The sequence below is a fragment of the Equus asinus genome, chromosome 12, assembly GCF_041296235.1.
Source record: "Equus asinus isolate D_3611 breed Donkey chromosome 12, EquAss-T2T_v2, whole genome shotgun sequence".
Lineage (NCBI taxonomy): Eukaryota > Metazoa > Chordata > Mammalia > Perissodactyla > Equidae > Equus > Equus asinus.
Genome location: NC_091801.1, coordinates 14171745 through 14190897, shown reverse-complemented (window position 1 = coordinate 14190897; position 19153 = coordinate 14171745). Strand labels below are relative to the sequence as shown.

At 41.4% G+C, this 19153-nt stretch overlaps 1 long non-coding RNA gene across 23 annotated transcripts in view; it reads left to right on the top strand.

Moving 5' to 3' along the window:
- Positions 1-19153, top strand: part of LOC106839199 (uncharacterized) — a 120729-nt gene that overhangs the window by 73236 nt on the left and 28340 nt on the right. For 14 of the 23 annotated variants that reach the window (XR_011493162.1, XR_011493147.1, XR_011493146.1 and 11 more), the window contains 4 exons: positions 625-749; positions 1205-1357; positions 6045-6238; positions 12994-13785. This is a non-coding gene — a long non-coding RNA (uncharacterized lncRNA). The remainder of the gene's footprint in view (positions 1-624; positions 750-1204; positions 1358-6044; positions 6239-12993; positions 13786-19153) is intronic. The other 9 variants (XR_011493163.1, XR_011493159.1, XR_011493156.1 and 6 more) reach the window with 5 other exon arrangements.

Genomic DNA, 19153 nt, shown 5'->3' with positions numbered 1-19153 from the left:
GCATTTGTGGTAGCCAGAGACAAAGATGTTTTAGTTGGGAGGAAAAACAAAGGTTATGTTTTAATGTAACAGAAAATTAGGAACCCTAAACAATTTGCTCATCAATCAAAACACTGGAAACTTTGAAAAAAGGAGCCTTCTAGTTAACAGCGTTTTCACCTGGGGCTCATTAGTGGTTCTAAAAGCGGTTCTTTCTCCAGTTTCTAACTAATGCATGGCTGGGAGTCAGGCCAGGTGTTCCTTATACTGATTTCCACTCTGAGCAACTTTATCTGGAAACCCATCCTCGTCACACCACACAAATGCAACCTGTTTGCTGGTTCCATTGAATGAGCTCAGCCCCTACTACTACACACAGACCAAGACGAGCGGCTGGTTTCAAATAATAAAAGCTAAGAACCCTAAATTCTTTTGCCTGTTTATCTTTGGTTAATGGGAATGGAAGCTGTTAAAATTTGGAAAATTCTTTTCTTTGGGTTGCCTTGCCACATTACAAGAATTAAATGAACCAGTTTTCATAGTCACTTTAACAAATTTGTTGAGCAAGTAAAATATCAGGATAATATTTTTAAATGAAAAATTTTAAGTTTTCAAACAATACCCATTCGTCTTCTATTGTTTCAGCGAGAGAACCGCAACTGTGCGTGAAGAACTTGCCTCAAATCATTGGGTTTGGCTTCTCCTATCAAACTTTCCCCAAGGTTTTCCAAAGCTGGAGCAGACTTCCATTCTTCCTGAACCACACCTTGGTGAGAAATGCCTTGACATATTCTTTCCTTTAATTTAATGTGAGACATGACCTTGAAATCTTTCTGTGTTATAGACTTCCTTTTCAAATCATGGGCAGTGCTGGCAACTGAGAATGAGAATATAAAACTGCGCCAGACCATACCATAACTTGTTCCAAGGGCGACTCAGTGGGGTGTTATCACACACCAAATGTATGTGGCGACTCCACGCTAAAGAGCTTTACTGAGCCATTAAGAAAATAACACAACTTTAATGGTTTGGGGAAATGGGAAACAAGTAATAAACTATCATAAGGGATAGAGGGAGACAAGCTATGATTCCAGTGTAAGGAGGAAGTCAGAGAAAGGGAAATGATAGAGGGTTAAGGCAAGTAATGGCAGAATGAATACAATTCTGAAAGGAACCTGCAGTACGATGAGGGACCAATACATTTCACCTGTGTCTTCTAAATTAGATCAGGAGACTTTGATTAACATGACAGAGAATTGTGTCCTGTGTACTTAGAAGAGGACGTGGGCTCTCATCTTCTCCAAGAAAGTGAAAAGACCGTTTTCAAGATCACTGATGACTCAGCCATAGATGTTAGACTGACCGCATCCTGATGCAGGTAGGAGGAGATGCACTTGGCATGTAGAGTAATCTAGGACCTTCCACATCCTCTAGCTAAGGTGAATTTACATGATTTCTTAAGTCTCTTCTAAAGGGCAATAAAGGTTTTCACTTAGAACTAGCATGCAGCACATTCTGGGAATAGCCCCTTATCAATGAACACACGGTATCTAATTTAAGGTAGCAAGAAGAACCATCGCCTAAATTTGTCATTTGACTTGCACTAGGTCCAGAGAGGAAAGTGGACAGAGCTTTTTCCCCAGTGTGGCCTTCTCTGGGGTGCTGATTTTTGTGGCTGCCCTGTGGATGAGGCAGAACTGAGAAGGGCTCTCCCTAGCAGGGCTGTGCTCCCTGTTCACCATCAGGACAAGGAACGATTGCACATCCCCGCTCTCCTGTGTTCAGGGTGAATGTGTTCTACAGAGACCCAAGAGGCTAGCTCTTCTGAGACACAACTTGAGGCATACCTCCTGCCTTGCCTTAGGTTACAAAGGCCTAAATACACATGCCAGATCTACCTGCTTCTCTGTCAGCTTTCTTTGAGAAAGGGGGCAGGTGGGGAAAAATCCACCTCAGAGTGGTTGTTTGTATTTGGAATTTTAGGTCACTCTAGGGGTAATGTGAAATTATTTGCTTTCCTTGATCGACTAGAAAGGCCCAGGATGTGGTCTACACGCACAGTCACAAATAACCATCATCAACAGATAATTTTGTTAAGTTGGGAAGGGCTTTTCTCTCACATCGCTTTTAAAGGGTTCAAATAACCCTGAAGAGTGGAGAGCTACTACTCAGGTGCTTTTTTGGATGAGTTGGACAAGGGAGTTAGAAATCGAGTATATATATACACACACACACATATATATGTATATATCTTATACTTATATAAATATTTATAATATATATTTTATGTATATTTAAGTTTAAAATATTAAATCACTTTTTCCCATAGTTCTCTACTGAAATCACTTCCTGGTTGTTAAGCGTTACTAAAACACAACTCTTTCAAGCCACCAGGAAGGTGTCACAGTTATGGTATGGCACCTATAGTTAAAGATGTAGAGGCTTTACAGTTTGGAAATAGAAATGAATCCAATAAAGCTCATAAATTCTGGTGATATTTGGTTCCAATGTACAGTGTGCGATACATTAAGAAGGTTAACACTGGGTTTAATTGTTCATTTAAGAAACTAGTTGAGCTGTTTCTGCTAGTCCTATCAGCCTTTGGAAAAAACATACAGACTCAGTCAAACTAAAATATGGGTGATTTATGGTTCTCAGCAGGTATTTATTTGAGAAGGAAATCACAGCAGGTCCTGGTTCATACTTGTATGTGGTCGTCACAAAATTGGCCTACTGACTGCCTTTCAAAAAATTATACATGTGTAACACCAGTCTTTGCTTGGCTTGAAGATACCAATGAAACCAAGACCTACCATTTACCTGGTTGGTAACAGTAAGTTGTGCCATAGGTTCAAGTTCGGGAAGCCAAAATCTCAAATGAACGCTGAGGACACAATGAGGTCCCTGTTATTGGATTTGCAGCAGACAGAGGCAAGTGCACAGTTTTAAATGGTATCTTGCAGCTAAATCTCTCCCTTAGAAAACTAACATGAGTGTAGGAAAAGTGAACTTCGCTCTATAGGAGGCTAAATGTCCCTGAGAAACCTACGTCCAAAGAAGAAAAGAGAGAAAGAAAGGAAAGAAGGAAGGAAGGTAAGAAGGACAAATGAATAAACAGGACACAGGTCTCATCAGAGGTTTATGTTGTTCAGGGTTTCTTTTAGCATTTATTTAAAAAATAATATTTAGGAATTATATAATATTCCCTAACTAGCATGCTGTATGTACTATCACTTAGTATGTCAACAATAAAGATTGTAAATCAATATAGTAATATATTACAATGTAGTAAATCAATCAAAATTACAGTATGGTAAATTAGGCAAGCAGACTGATTTCTGCTTTGGTGGCGTATGTTCAGGGTTTTTTGTCTTCTGAATTATTTTGGGCTTGTGATATTCTCTGGAGGTATCAGCTACTCCGTCAGAAAACATGTGGGGAAGGAACTGAAGTCCATGCCCTAAACTGTACCAGTTCTGATGAGTTTAAAGAGAAGGGACAGGATGAGCTTCTAGGAGCAGTGACCCAAATACCCCAAATCCACTATTGACGATTCCTGTTGCTGCCACTGTGCCCGGCAACTGTCTTGGGCAGGATTTCACCTTTCCACACCTAGGAAGGTGCAGCACTGAGGACAGGCACTCTCTTGAGATGGTGTCCATCAGCCATTTGGAGAGAAGGGGTCAGAGAAGTGGGTGTCCAAAGGCAGCTCCTAGGTCAGCACGCAGTACCACTTTCATTAATTGTTCACAGGTGCGGGGCTTTTGAACTGCCCTGATCTCAAAGGACACCAGCACCAGTGCTTTGGGCCGTTTTTGCCCTTTTCTAGGGAATAGATGGGCAAGGATTGTACCAAGTCAATATGGGGTGAGGAAAGAGAATCCAGTGGTTCCCTCCAGCTTAGCCATTGCAGCTTCCTGCTCCCACCTGCCCCAGACTGCAGTTGCCCAGCTCCCACCCACATCAGTTTAAGACAACCTGCAGCTCAGCAGGAGGTTACCATGGTCTTGTCCTGTGGTTGTTTCTAGTTCTGGAATCCATGCTTCTCTTTAGCTTCTATAGTTTCTCCAGGTTTGGTTTCTGAGGAGGGAGCCAGCAGTGTATTTACCATTTTGGACAGTAACAGGAAGCTATGAAAGGACTTCTAACTTGTACTTCTGTGGAAGCTCTCTTTCTATATGCTGCCTGATCTCATTTACTCATTGAAAAAGCATCTTTACATTTAGTAGCTAAGGAAAATACTAGAAATGCCCTCAATCTCTTATTGAACCTTGAAGATTTCACTGTAGCCAGATAATGATTGTTGATTTCCTAATATTTAAAAATACTAGGAAACTTTTTGATATGCTTTAATTTGACACTTGGATAGATAGCATGTTATTAGACTGCTGAACATTATAATTTTATTAATTTTCTATATGTAATTGTGATTACATATTTTGTATTGCCTGATTATTCAAATTTCCAGTGACTGTTACTTAAATAGCAAGAAAAAGCAAGCATGGTCAGGTCAATAACATATATAGGCAGTCCTTGCTTTGTACAGGATCATGAAAATGACTTTTAGAGCTGGAATCGTACAAAGCAGTCTTAATAATCAGGGAGTAAAAATTATGATTGTTCTGTGACCTTTAAAACTTTTTGGCAAGCATTAAAAACTCTCTTACTGTTAGTCATAAATATATAGAGAAATGAAAAAATATAGTAAAACTCATGTTTCTTTGATACATTGTAATATAAAGCATTAGAAACAGTGAGAAAGACAAAACCTTATCGCGTGGTGTGAACGATTTTTGCCTTCTCGGCATCTAAGTTAAGATGCTGAGTCAGCGTTTCCCCATTCCTTGGTGAGTCATCACACTCCTTTCTGAGCTTGGTTTACCTTCCAACATTTTATTTTTGCACTTTCAGTGTTGTGAGATCTCTCTGAGAGTCCATTCAATGTGAAGATTTTTAACCCGCATCAGTTCTTCTGGGATATCTTCATCCTTTTCGTCATTAATGTCATTAACTGCATCTTCACTGTGTTCCTCTGTTGTCATATCTAGAGCCTCTCCAACTTCTGCAGTATCAACATTCCTGTGGGCAGCTGTTTCTTCTCTAACTCTATTTGCATTCAGTTCAAATGTCACTTCTAGCATTGTCCCTTTTTGGGTTTTTGTTTTACTTTCATATTTGTTGGCCAGTTCCCTCTTCTGATTATCTATTTATGTAAATATCACATGGGTTTATCACTGAGAGACAAGGAGACAAAACAAATATATGTTTTGTTGTCTGTGCATGAACTTTATAACTTTGGCACAGTGACCAGTCACCAAAAGACTTTGAAAGAAGTGACATGGTTAGCTTTGAGGAGGAAGGTTGTGAGTAACCCTGGGAGAATTTCCGCTGGAGGTGAGGGTAAATTATGTGATTGTATTTGTATTTATGAATACTTCGCGGCTGTGTTCGAGATGGACTGGAGAGGTGATAGAGATGGAGGTTAAAGAAGGGGCTGGGAGCGGAAACGTACCTTAGGCCGGGGATCCATGTGAGAAAATAATGGGAGTTTGAAGAAAGAGGGGCAGGGAGCAGGAGATAAGATGCGTTTCAGAAAGACTTACAAGTAGGAGGAGTAGAACTTGGTGCCTGGATCTGATGTGAAGACAGAGGAGTGTAGAACGGTCCTCGGGCTTCCGGCTTGAGTGACTAGACCGAAGGCTGAAGGTGGCGCATTTCTTCGGGTCGGCAAAAAGAGGAGACGTGGGTTTTGCGGAAGATGATGAGTTTAGCTTTTGGACTTTTTGAGTTTGAACTGCTAGTGAGATATCTCAGTGGAATTATCTAGGAGACAAATGGATATACATGAATTTGTGTTCAGAATAGAGATATGAGATACATGTGCATATATATATATTCTCATATATTATACATATACAATATGTATATGTATGTGGCTCATATATTTTATATATTATCTATGTATAATATATATGAACATATATATGTGTGTGTGTAGGTATATATATATATATATAAACTGTCGTGTGTATAGCATATTTGAAACCACAGCATTGATCAAACAGTCTAGGAGAATGTATAGAAGAGGAAAAGGCGACAACGGGACTTCAATCCTAGAGAAGCCAACATTGAAAGTGTGCGAGAAGAGAATCCTCTAAAAGTGACTGAGGAAACCTGGGCAGGAGGCAGAGACAAAGGAGAGTGGAGGAGGCCAAGGGAAGGAAGGAGAGACCCACTTTTGGGTAATGCTACAGACGTGGTAAGTGAGGTAATAACGACTATTCACTATGTTATTGTTACCGGGGACTGTACTTTGTAAATGCAATGTTCCCTTAATTCTTCCAACCTGAAAAACATGCACTGAGGAGAAAGCAGATTCCAGGAAGTCAACTGATGTAGCCAGTATCACAAGAGTTAGTAAGTGGTAGGACTTGGGTGTGAACTCAAATCCTGATATGATGTTGTCTCTTGAAAAATACCTATCATGTTGTCCAAGAGAACTCTTTCTGTAGAGTGATGTGGACAGACAGACAGTAGTGCTGGCAGCAGCCTAGAGGTTGGGGAGGGGAGAGTTTGGAGGCAGTGGGTATAGACTGTTCTTTCAAGAAACTTGAGCCCTTACTGTGTGTTTGACAGTTGCCCGACACAGGTAAAGATACTTACTAGTTGAAATAGCACACGAACAGTAGTAATGGGTATGTAGTCACTCAGCAAGGCTGTAATAAGTACTACGATGACAGAGCCTACAATGTAGCTTTAAAGAGCTCTCCACAGACTGAGTTTCCCTCCTGATTATGTGATAATTTACTTGATGTCTGTGTCTCCCACTGGCCTGTAAAGTCCAGTAGGGCAGGGACTATGTCAATTTTCACTCACAATTTTATCCCTGAAGCCTGGCACATAGTTGAGTAAATATTTTTTTTATGAATGACTAAACAGTTGAACCTTTTTTTCCCCGCCATTCTCATTATTGATTTATGGACAACACATTTGTGTAGATTTGGCTGTACAATTAGATGCGGTTATTAGGATAGTCAATTTTTAAAAATCATTTGATCAGTTTCCTGTGGCTGCTGCAGCAAATTACCACAAACCTGGGGACTTAAAACAACACAAATTTATTCTGTCACCTTCTGGAGGCCAGAAGTCCAAAATCAAGTGTCGGGAGAGACAAGTTTCCTCTGAAGACCACAGGGGAGATTCAGTTCCTTGGCTCATCCAGCTCTGGTAGCTCCAAGTATTTCTTGGCTTGTGACCACATCACTCCTGTCTCTGCCTCACTCCCATCACATGGCCTCCTCCTCTGTGTGTCCGGCTTAGGGCTGCATCGCTCCAGTCTCTGCCTCTGTGTTCACACAGCCTCTTCTTTTGTCCATGTGTCTTTTCTGTGTGTCTCTTACAAGGATACGTCTCATGAGATTTGAGGCCCACCCAGATAATCCAGGATGAACTTCCTCTTAACTTCATTACATCTGCAAAGACTCTTTTTACAAATAAGTTAACATTCACAGGTTCCATGGATGTGACATAGATATATCTTTCTGGGGGCCACCATTCAATCCACTACAGTCGTGAAAGGAGAAATATTTCTTATTTCAAGTACTCCAGACCCAGGGACTTATCTCATTGTAACATCATAAAATTATATATGCATCAAGACAGTTGTCCTTGTTTTATTTTAGTTGGCAGCAGAAATGATGTTGTTAATTTTCAATAAAAACACTTACAACATAAACTTTCTTTTTGTGATTAGATGGAATTAGAAATGTAAATAGACTTGTGATTATTTTTCCCTTAAAATGTTTGTGGAAGTTGTGTAGGTAGTTTAGAAAATTCAGCCAAGTTGAATTCACTGGATTTCCATTCTGAGTCCTTGTCCTTAGGAAGACATTTTTCAGTAGGAAAGCCAACTTTTAGCTTCTGTTTTTAGCAGATCTTTTCCGGTAAATATTTATTCTAATAATCTAATAATCTAATAAAAGAGGATAACTATATGAAGCTTCTGTGGAGATTCAGAAGCCAGAGGGAAATAAAACGTGGCAGAAAAAGATTTGAAAATTGTCATAAAAATTTAAGATTTTGGAGGAAGGGCAATTTTGTTATAAAAGCTTTTTAAAGAGCAACTGACTTGGCTGCCCTTGGGCGTACACAGCTCCTACTGGAAAGTTGACTTTTAGAGAACCAGGACTGACTGAAGATAATGCCCCTGATGTTGCCTCTGGGTGATTTATTTCCTTTTCCCTAGAAATTAGAATCTATACATTTTGAGAGTACTTGTTTTGTTTTATTTTATTTTTCTTAGGGAGATAGCAAAGAGTTAAGTAGCCTCATAAAAGATTGACGTTTATTCTCAATATTGGCACAACCGTCATTTTATGTTTCAAACTTGGAGATCCAAAGAAACACAACAAGAGAAAAACATCTTGTCTGGAAAATATGGATTTTGAGTTATTTAGCACGTAGGAAGATAGATCAAATCCCTTTCTGGAGTTCCTCCTAGGATTCTCTAAGAGTGAAATTAAATTTCATTTTTGTTAGTGGGAAAACAAAAAATGGAATTGGTGAGAACTGAAAATGTCATTTAATGATTGGGCAGGATTTGACTGATCAACGGAAAACAGTTTTGTCATTATTCCAAATGGATTCTCTGCGAATCCCCCTAGTATGCCCAATTCCAGATGCTTCATAAAAGCCATCAATATAATGAATTAGATGGAAATATGAATCCTTCATCTGCTGTATTTTGACCCCAGCTGGTAATAGGACTGTGACCTGAGGCAAGAATTTCCAGAAGTACTAAATGCAATTGGAATAGCAGCAACAGATATTAGTCTCAGCTATCACGATATCAGATTTTCATTCTCCTCCAGCCTGGTGCTACCATAGCAGTCCCGGGAGATGCTTCTCAAGCCTGGAGCTTTCGTGTTCAGATCCCCAGAATCGAAATCCCTACTTGCATAACAAAAGGAGAACCTGGAAATATGTTGGGAAATGAGAGTTCGGATAACAAACCTACAGATTGTCCGGAATTTGTCCAGTGTGACTCACAATGTGGTGTGCGGACAATAAAGACGGACCAGCCCTGGCTCACAAAGGGAGAGTTAAAAGACGACCAGCAGCTGTTCTCATTTCTCCTGAGGCCAGAAGAGGAAGTGGGTTTACACTGGAGCGGGAGGGATTTAGACTGGTATATGAAAGGATTTCGGACTCAAGGTAATGCTTTCTCACGAACAGCACAATCGCATCTCCAGCTTCTGTTATTTAAAAGCAGAGAATCTGGTGTCTTCTGATGGCGGGCTGGAGACCATTGGTCCCCAGAGTCCCAGAGGACCACAGGATGGCTCTTTTTAATATTTCAAAAAGCCTAATAATATAGATTCAACATTTAAACACAACGAGTTGAATAGACTCATAAGAATGTCTTTTTGAAAACCCTTTGACTGAAATTATATCAGCTCAGTATTATTTCACGTTGGTCAGATGCTCGTATTTTAATAAATGTTTTCTATGACTACAAATGGGGAATTCTTTGTCATTTAATTGTTATCATTTGTTTGCTGGTCAAAAATATATCAAAACTTGGTCCTGTGGGAGAGAAATGAAGAGTTAAAAAGAGGCCTATGGTGGTGAAAAGGCAGAAATCCGTTTCTTTAGAAAGAGAAAAGAGGATTATTAAGTAACTAGACTTAGGGTTCAGATATCTCTGAGTTAAAAGCCTAGCTCTTAACATACTATACTCAGGGATTTTTCATAGCCGCACTAAGCCTTTTCTTTCTAATTCTAAAATCATGCTAAGACTCAATTTGTAGACTGTTAATGAATATTACATGAGAAAATACATGTGAAACTAGGTTTGAAGACCTCTGGTTCTGAGGAAGATGGAAGCAAAGAAAGAAAATTTCCGGGAAGGAAATCAACAAATACACAGAGCCACACAATTAAAGGAGAAATTTTGTCAGTTGGGCTTAAAAATGACAGAGTCATATCATTGTTACCTCTTAAACATACATGCTTGTCTGTCTGTTTTTCTTTACTGCATAAATGGAAAGGACCCATTTACAAAAACATAAGCAATAAGAATGAAGAACTTTTACAAGTGACGGAGATTTTACTTTTTGCTGTCTCTGTCTTCTCGGTTATTACTCATTTTATTAATGCAATTTTAACAGTTGGTTATACATCCAGCTCATTTATTATTTATAGGATCTATGTGTTGTTATTCCCTCATTGATTTCTCAAGCCTTAAACATTCTTTAACCCAGTGGAAAATAAATGTGATGTGGTTCTCAGGCACTGGTTTCCAGGTTTCCCGTTCGCGATTGGCATTGCACTAACAGCTCGCTCATAGAGGAGAGAGCCAGGAACCCAAGTCAGCGTTAGACCGCAGGCTGCGATTGCTGTCCTGCTTCTCTTATTCAAGTACAGGTGATGCTTTGCTGAAGGTTATCCAGGTGTTTTTCTGGCAAAAATAAAAGAGAGCCGAGGCCTTGGCTCCTACTGGAAGGGGCACATGGGGGCTGCCTGTGTATGGCAGAAATTTTGGAGGCAGAGAACAATCGAGTGCAGACACCTGTGCGGCTCTTCTGTGGGTAGTGTCAGCCCGTTTCTGAGGAGCATCTCACTTGGAACTTCTCTCTTTGTTTTCCTACTGGAAATTTACCACCATGGCCATCAACCATATATTTAACCTCTTTTTGAGGTTTCTGAATATAGATAATTCCAAAGTAGACCTGGATGGTTTAGGTAAGATAGATATATGGCTATGAAGAGTAGCAGTCCATGGCAAGATTGATTTATATACTTTTTTTTTTAAAGGAACAAGAAAACATCTCTAATTTTCTTGAAGTAACAGAGAAAATCTCTAATCTGAAATGTTGAATGCTCTTTTTTTTTTATTAAAGCAAATAGTGTGGCTGCATATGGTGACTAAGTTTGGATAGGGTCATCTCTGAAGGCAAAATTATCTCAAAAGTTATAGCCTTTCTTTTAAAAGAAAGAGTCGTATGGAAATTATGAAATACATCATGCCCCTTATGAGAGGAGAATTCCTGAGAGGTTGAAATGTTCGTCCTCAAAAGTTTATACTTGAAAGATAAACTCAAGCTGTGCGTTTTCCCTGAGGGCCTGGCTTATCCATCAGAAGGCCAACCTTGGACTCAAAGGCCAAGACTGTCAGCCTGTCCAAAGTTCATCTTCCTTTTGGGACTTGCCTCGAAATGCAATTAGTAGGACATCTGTAGACATCTTTTTGGTGTATGGTTACAGAGAGTGTGGGATCGACTCAGCTTGGAGGATGGCAGCAAGAAGACCCTATGCGATTCTTTTCTGAAGAGAGCAAAGATCATTGCCTGGATCACGCCATGTTCAATATTTGAATGCACTTAACCACAGAACTCCTAAATGCCCTTTCCTGGCCACCGTTTATGGAGATGCTTCCCAAGACATTCCACGGCCAGTGGCGCGAACTCCATCCCAGGCTCCTCACTCATGATTTGGAGAGGCTGTGTCATGTTTTTTTGCTCTCTGGTTTTTCTCACTTCTGATGTGGATTAAAGTCTGCACTCACAGCTCTCTCCAATAGTTTAAGGATATTTGATCCTTCAGTATTTATCCATTATTGGCTCTGTTTACCCAAGGGAAAATTAAGTGCAGGGCCTTAGAACAGTGAGCCCTTTAATACGCGGATGCACATGCTGATCTCTGACAGATGTTGGTCTTCGGAAACAACAGAAGGGCAGCGACGTCATTTGCTTGGGAAGCTGCTTATGCGAACTGACTGATCCTGCAGGTGCCCGGGCAGTGTGGCCTGAGCAGCCCGCAATGCTGAGAAAAATGTCTGGTGCAGGGACAACTCCCGAAATATTTTGGTTTTTCACACACACAGCCCGGCCAGCTGGCAGGGGAATTCAGAGCACTGCCTTGTAGGAAAAATAGTGGTTCTAGGAGGTTTTGATTCTAAGTATATGTCACTAGGCTTTAAAGTTTAACTTTGTGTTTTCCATAAAAGAAAAATCTTATTTGTATTTGTCATTAGGTCCTCTGATGTCTGAACCTACCCAGGTATGGTCCGTTTCTCAGGCTAAAATGGATGTTAGGCAAGATGGCTTTTGTGCATGTAGTTGAGGGGGTGTGAGTGTCAGTGTGTGTGTGTGGTCTTGTATATATTTGGTGTAATAAAAAGCCCTTCGGGCAGATTTAGGTGAAAACTCTTTTGTTTCTGATTTAACACTTTTTTCTATTTTCGCTGCTGCGGGAGCCTCTTAGGAACGGGCTGACATCTTTGGGAACACGCCACTTTTCTGTTGCCTTGAGTCAGCATGTATGAGGTGCAGGACTGCCCCCTGCCCCAGAAGTGCTTGGGGGCTGGACCGTGTTGTTCCCCTGGGGGTCCCCTGTGCTAGAATGGCGCCAGTTATGCCTTGGGGGCTTGTGTGTTCAATGAAGGCATGCTCCTGACCTAAGCAACTGTCCCAATCGTCCTAGGTAACTGCTTCTGTGTATCTTATTCCCAAAAGGGAAGAAACCCTACAAGGGCAGTCATGGCCCTGAGACTTTGTGTGAGAACTTGAGGAAAACCTCATTTTCACTATGTGTGTAAAATCCTTGTTTTTTCAACCACCACCCTTTCCTGAGACAGCATTGGTCTGAATTACCATCAGCATCTTTATCGGATCTGGGCACCCTCCTAGGACTCTATGGACGGCTGCCATCGCCGTCCTGAGACCTCATCATTAAGAGCAGCAGCCCTGGAGCCAGTCGGTCCAGATTCAAATCCAGGCTGTGCCCCTCCTGGGCCGACCTTGGTGACTCACCTCTCTCTAAATCAGTTATTGTGTGAGGATTGAGTCAGTCCGTGTGAAGTGCTTTGAGCAGGGCCTGACAAGTACTGCAGACTCTCTACGTGTTACTCTCATAGTTCATTGCTAAGTTCTGTAGTAACCTCTTTCCTTCTGTTCACACCCAGAGAATGAGGTGAAATCCAGCGGTAATCTGTGAACTTTTCCTTCCCTCCAGGGACTCAGAGTGTGGCACTATCAGGGTTGTCGGGGCTTTCTGTGACCTCAGGTCTCCTCCCAGCCCTGCCTGCCCCTCCTGGCTCTGACTCGCCACCTCAGCTCTGCTCCTCGCTGCTGCTGCCCCACGCCTGCCCCATCTCCTGGTTCTCAGTCTGGACACCAACCCACATCTCCACTCGGACTCCTGGTGAAGGTGGCCCACTCTGCCCTGGGTGGTATAATTTGAAGTGGCGGAAAGGCTCTCTCTGCAATTTTAACTTAAAGAACTTGAATCAAGTTCCCCTTCCCTCAAGGGAAGCCAAAGTTTCACTCTTTGAGATTATCGACTGAGTATCTTCTCATTGAAAGGCACTGTTCTCTGTGCCTGGGACACAGCAGTGAACAAAACAAAGCATCTATGTTGATGGGGCTCACATTCTAGTGAGGGAGACCGACAATAAGCAAATAGATATTTAAGTGAATGTTGGATTTCTGTGCACCCACATTTCCTTGGGAGTTGCAATGTAGCCACCACAATAATCTCCATCTGAGGAATGTTTGGCCCTGTGGGGCCTCCTATGTAGGTCAAGCCCAGGATGCCACCATCATTTCAGAGCTCCTTTAAGCAAGCAAGAGTCATCACACTGGTTGATGTTCACCCTTCCAGGAAAATGTCTGCAGCACATGCAGAGTTACGAGGTTGAGGTGGAGCTGGCATGACGTCAATCCCTTACTCCCAGGATGAGAGCAGCTTCTACAGGCAGAGCCTCTCCCAACGTCAGTGGAGATCACAGGGCTGTAGGAAAGGCAGGTAAGTTGATGGGTTCAGGCTTGACGTCAGACTGAACTGCTTCCATGTTTAGTTTCACCATTACTTCCCAGCAGAACCGTCATCAACAAGTTACTTAACCTCTCGTAGACATCCAGCCCAGTACAAGATGAACTGTAGTTAATGTTTAAAATCAGTGAGCTAACTGTTTTGGATAGGAAAGAACTACTCCATGACAAAATTATTGGGAAGATGTCCTCTAGAGACCGCCAGTGGAATTTGATAGTAAAGAAAGAATATCATCTAATAAAGCTCTTACAGGGATTAGCATGATGAGAATGCCGTGACACCTTTTTGGCTTTTCTTGCACATGATGGTAGAATTTTCAAATAATAATTTCTCCTAATAATCGATCAGCGGTATCTACTACAGCATCATGGTAATTAAAGCTCTGGAAGTCTGCCTACGTGAAAGCCATTTCATAGTAGGTGGGTCTTTGTTATTGCTTCAGTGGCATTCATCAAAGCATCACAAGCAAGTGGAGGTCTTTTGCCAGCATGTTCCAAACTGTCAGTCCTCGGCGTTTTCCCACAAGCCACTCAAGAGCACTGATTTTACGACCAGCCTGTCTATACCCATGCACAAGTTCTAATGCAAGAGTTATAATTCTTCCCCTTTCTATTCCATCCAAACAAGTATGTCAGAGTACACATGAAAAGGTCTTATTGTCAAAATAAACTTGAAGCTCCTCAAATTACTTACAAAAAGCAATTTCTAAACTCCAGAACCATATTTTTACCAATAAATCGCTTGCAACACAATTCATTAATGATTGTGATTTATGAATGGTTATAAACTGCTATTCTGATCAAGCTCACTAGCCATAGATTTGTGTAAATCAAAATAGTTCTTGAGAGCCAGCCCTGATGGCCAGTCATTAAAGTTCAGCCTGCTCTGCTTTGGTGGCCCAGGCCTGGTTTCTGGGTGCAGAACCACACCACTCAGCTGTAAGTAGCCATGCTATGGTGGCAGCTCACATAGAAGAACTAGAAGGACTTACAACTAGAATAGACAACTTTGTACTGGGGCTTTGGGAAGGAAAAAAAAAAAGAGAGGAAGATTGGCACAGATGTTAGCTCAGTGTGAATCTTTGCCAGCAAAAAAAAAAAAAGTTCTTGAATAATAAAGCAAATTAACATTTTGGGCTTATAAAGAAATAAATACCCAAATACAATCTAGCACCTTTCCCCTTAAATCTTAATTTATATGATCCTAATTTAATCTAGACTCTTCGATTAGTATTTGCTTTTCTATCTAGTAGTCGTAGCCCCCAGCAGTGGGCCCAGTGGTGCACTCAGCAGGAATAAATTGGAACGAGATGGGTCCATGGCTAATTTGAACTAATATGAAGGTATATTGGCCCGCAGGAAGTCAGTAAGGTAAGTTAGAGCATTCAAGAGGCCACAGTTAATGTTTATCCTGCCTGGGGTGCCACAAGGTGGCGGGGGTTGTCCGGAAAGCAGCAATATTTTGTTAGGTCAAAGACAGCCTCTTTGTTGTCTGGTAAAAGCAGATATCTTAGGCATCATCTGAGAAGATGAGGAGGACGGTCAGTCCTTATGGAGAAGGCACTCTTAGGAAGCAGGCAGGGGGGAAGTCGAGGGGTTCAGAGCAGGTCTTCAGTGCTGGTGAGGAGTGAGCATGAAAGGAAAGCCAGACTGATGCAAAAGCTTGGAAGCAGGAAAGGATGCTGAACCCAAAGTGCAGGAAGATGCCTAGTGTTCCACCCAGGGCAAGCTGGGCCCCAGGTTCAAGTCAGCAGGTGGATCCCAGCGCTGAGGGCCAGGCCTGCTGTGGTGTGACCTGGCTTGGATCTCCTGGGTGCAGGGCCTGTGCTTATAGGTGTAACAGGAGTGCAGACTTCCTCACACACTGTGCTCAGCTGTGCAATGAAATGCTACGTCTTTATTTTTTCTCCACTGATCTAATTTCCATGAGCCCCACCTGTGGGATGATCAGGGCTTTATAATGAAATTTTAAGCTCACTCTCTTCCACTGTCATAGTTTCTTTTGAATGACTCGGTCCCTATCAGATGAATCCAGATAAATCATTCACTAAGGGAACTGTTTTAGTGTATCTTCTGACGTGAGAGCGGGCCTTGAGGAAAAACTCATATTCCTTCTCACAGATGATGTTGAACAAAACACTCAAGTAGAGCGTCTCTATAAATGGAGATTTTCATGACTTCATTGCAGGCTTTCTTTTCCCTTCCGCCTCTCTTTTCCCTCCCCTGGTGCTCAGGGCCTCTTTCCCTCTCCCACCAGGCTCCAGAGTTTGCTTTCTCCATCAAGGAGCGTGAGCCTGTGCACGAATCCTCTGAGTGAAGTAGATGCTCCTCCCAGAAGACCACGCAAAAAAGAAAAAAAACAGTGGATACATGTTTTTTAGGGTATAATTTTTCTCCAAGGTTCAAAAATGAGCAAGATTTGTTTTTCTATACACTTATGTTACTATTGACTAGTCTCAGGGACATTGACTAGTCTCATGGACATAAACAAGCTTTGGTATCAGCCATGCTTTTTTAAATATGGATAGGCCATACTATGTGTCTTAGGAACTGTTATACTAAGAGAACCAACAAAGAGATTAGACATGGGAAGAAAGCTTGCTTATTTAGGAAAATAATGCCCAAGATTAATGGCAGACATGTATAAAAAGAAGAGATGGGGCCCAGGATTGAAATAATCAAGGAAAATTGATTGATTACTTAGCTGATGAGTCTTCAGAAGTTTTCTTAGTTCGGGCAAGGTGGTCTGACTTCAGTACACTTGGGGTGTTGTTTATGTGTTCCAGAGGGCTAAGGAGGAGAGTTAAGCTTGAGGACTTCTGTTGGAGAGACACATCACCCTGCCTGAACCCCACCAGGGTTTATTTCAGTACCATCAAGGTTCTGTCTGAATATGTTTCCACTCAGCACAGCATTGCCTTTCAAGTAAGGTCAGCTCGACCTAACAGATTCAAAGAATTTACTAGTAAGCCCACGCTCATGCACAAGTCCCAAGGCGATGGTCGTAACTCCTGCCTAGTCTATTCCATCCAAGAAAGCATCTGAGTCTTTCCCTTCTCATTCCACTACTTTGCCTCTACGGCTAATGCAAGCTCATACTGAGGCAGCTGCCTCTCTAGAATCCTCTTCCATTATCAGAATCTTAGAAGTTGAGACTGTCCATTTATGCCAGGGATCTCTCTGTGCCTGATCCAGAAACCTGAACCCTATACTTTTAAGACAATATTGGAACAGAAAATAAGGATATCTAATATTTCAATCTAATTTCAGACTTAATTGCCCCAGGAACAGTTAATTGTAGAAATATATAGAATATACTAGAAATACATAGAACATGCTAGAATACCCATGAGAATTCATATGACCGTTTCCCTTAGACCTACAGATGTGGTCACACACCACTCTACAAAGAGGGGAGTCTTTCCTATTGTGAAATGATTTTATTATTTCCTATTAAGCCCATGCTAATATGTAATAGCGTCACCATCTCTCTTCTTGCCTGGACTATGACAGTAACCTGCTGATTGATCCCCTTGCCTTCAGACAGTATCACTTCTAGCACCTAACCCCATCAGCATCAAGTTATTCCTTTGAAAACGTAAATATGATCATGCCAAATATTATCTTAGAACCTCTCAATGCAATACCATTGCCTACATGATAAAGTTTAGATTGTTGAACACAGCATGCAAGACCCTTCACTCTCTGGCTTCCACATGCTTCTCCAAAATTATTTCCTGTCACTCTCCCATATCTATTCCCATCTCTGAGCCATTCCTACCCTCCTGTTGTGCGAGAGTCCGTGGTTTCCATGCCTCATGCCTATGCTCTGCCTTTGAGTCCTTCCTTCAACTGATGTACATGGAAAGTCCCACTTATCCTCCCTCAGTCTACCTTGGTTTCACCTTCACCTCTAGGCAGAGCTAAATTTTTCCCTCTCTCCCCATATTACCCTATGTTCTATTGAGAGCATTTATCATTCCTTTGAATCTCTTATTAATGTGCCTGCTTCCTCGTCAACCTTGACAACTTAAAGACAGAGATTTTTTCCTCTGTTATTTTTAATGCTTCCAGGGGTAGGATAAAAGGAGAGTTAAGTATGTGTTGAATTAACATTAATCATTGAAAGTCTCACAGACCCAAATGTCTTTAATCCCTTCTTGATCCAAATCTACTGAAATTATAAAATGCTTTTGAAATATGAATAATCTTGGTGGATAGCTCTGGATATCTGTCATTCAACAAAGATATTCTAAATGTTCAAAGCCAAAAGACGTTTTTAGTTGGGGAATGCAAAGATCAGACAGCTATTTGTTGGTCAGTTCAGAAGAACCCCGGCCGAATGTTGGCAACAATGGAAAAAAAGAAAAGTCCTAAATAACTGTCATATTGTATAACCTACATATAATGCTATATATAATTGTAAATACAAATATAAAATATTAATTAGCATGTTTGAAAACTAGTTTGTTTGTTAGGTTGTTTTTTTGGGCCCCTCAGATAGTGAACTTGGCCTATGAACTGACTGGAAGAATGAGTTGGAAACGGCCAGGTGGATAAAGAAGAAGTACCCTTTTGGAAATAACTCACCAGAAAAGGAGACTGAAGAGCTTGCGGCCTGTCTAGGGAAGGCTGGTGGTTCCCCTCGTCTGAACCGCAGAGAAGGCTGAAGAGGAGTTGGGAGCAGATCATGGCGGGTCTTACAAACCCCAGTAAATTCCAAAGACCATGGAAAGTCTCAGAAGCCTTGTTTCCACAGGAGGGATGTTATCAGACTTGCAAAAAAGTCAGACATGAAAGTAATTCTAAAGATAGCGTAGATGCTGGAAGAAACAATAATGAAAATTATTGGCACTCAGGGGACCCTTATTCTGTGCCAAGATCTATTCTAGGCACTTTGCGTGTGTTATTCCATTTCATTTTCACAGCAACCTAAGAGGTAAGTACTACTAGCATTTCTTCTTTTGCTGAGCCGCATAAACAATAAATAGCAAAGCTGAGATTTGAACAGAGGTCAGCAGGCAGGAGAGTTTGTTTGCTTAACCGTTTGGCTACAGTGCTTCCCCTGTAGGGCAGGGCAGATTGGAGACCAGAGGTAAATAGGTTTAGTTAAAAAGCAAAAGTAACAGTATAGGAAAGAAATAATCTAGGACAGTGGTGAGGCTAGTACAGAGATAAATTCAAGAGACATTTAGGAGATATAATTAATTAGGTTTGGCAAGGTGCTGGAAATCAGGTAGAGGGTAGTGTTTCATATTGTCTTGGGCCAGTAAAGGCGCCATTTGCAAAGACGAGAAATAGAAGATACTGGTTTTGAATGGAGAGGGAACTTTTAGCGTGGG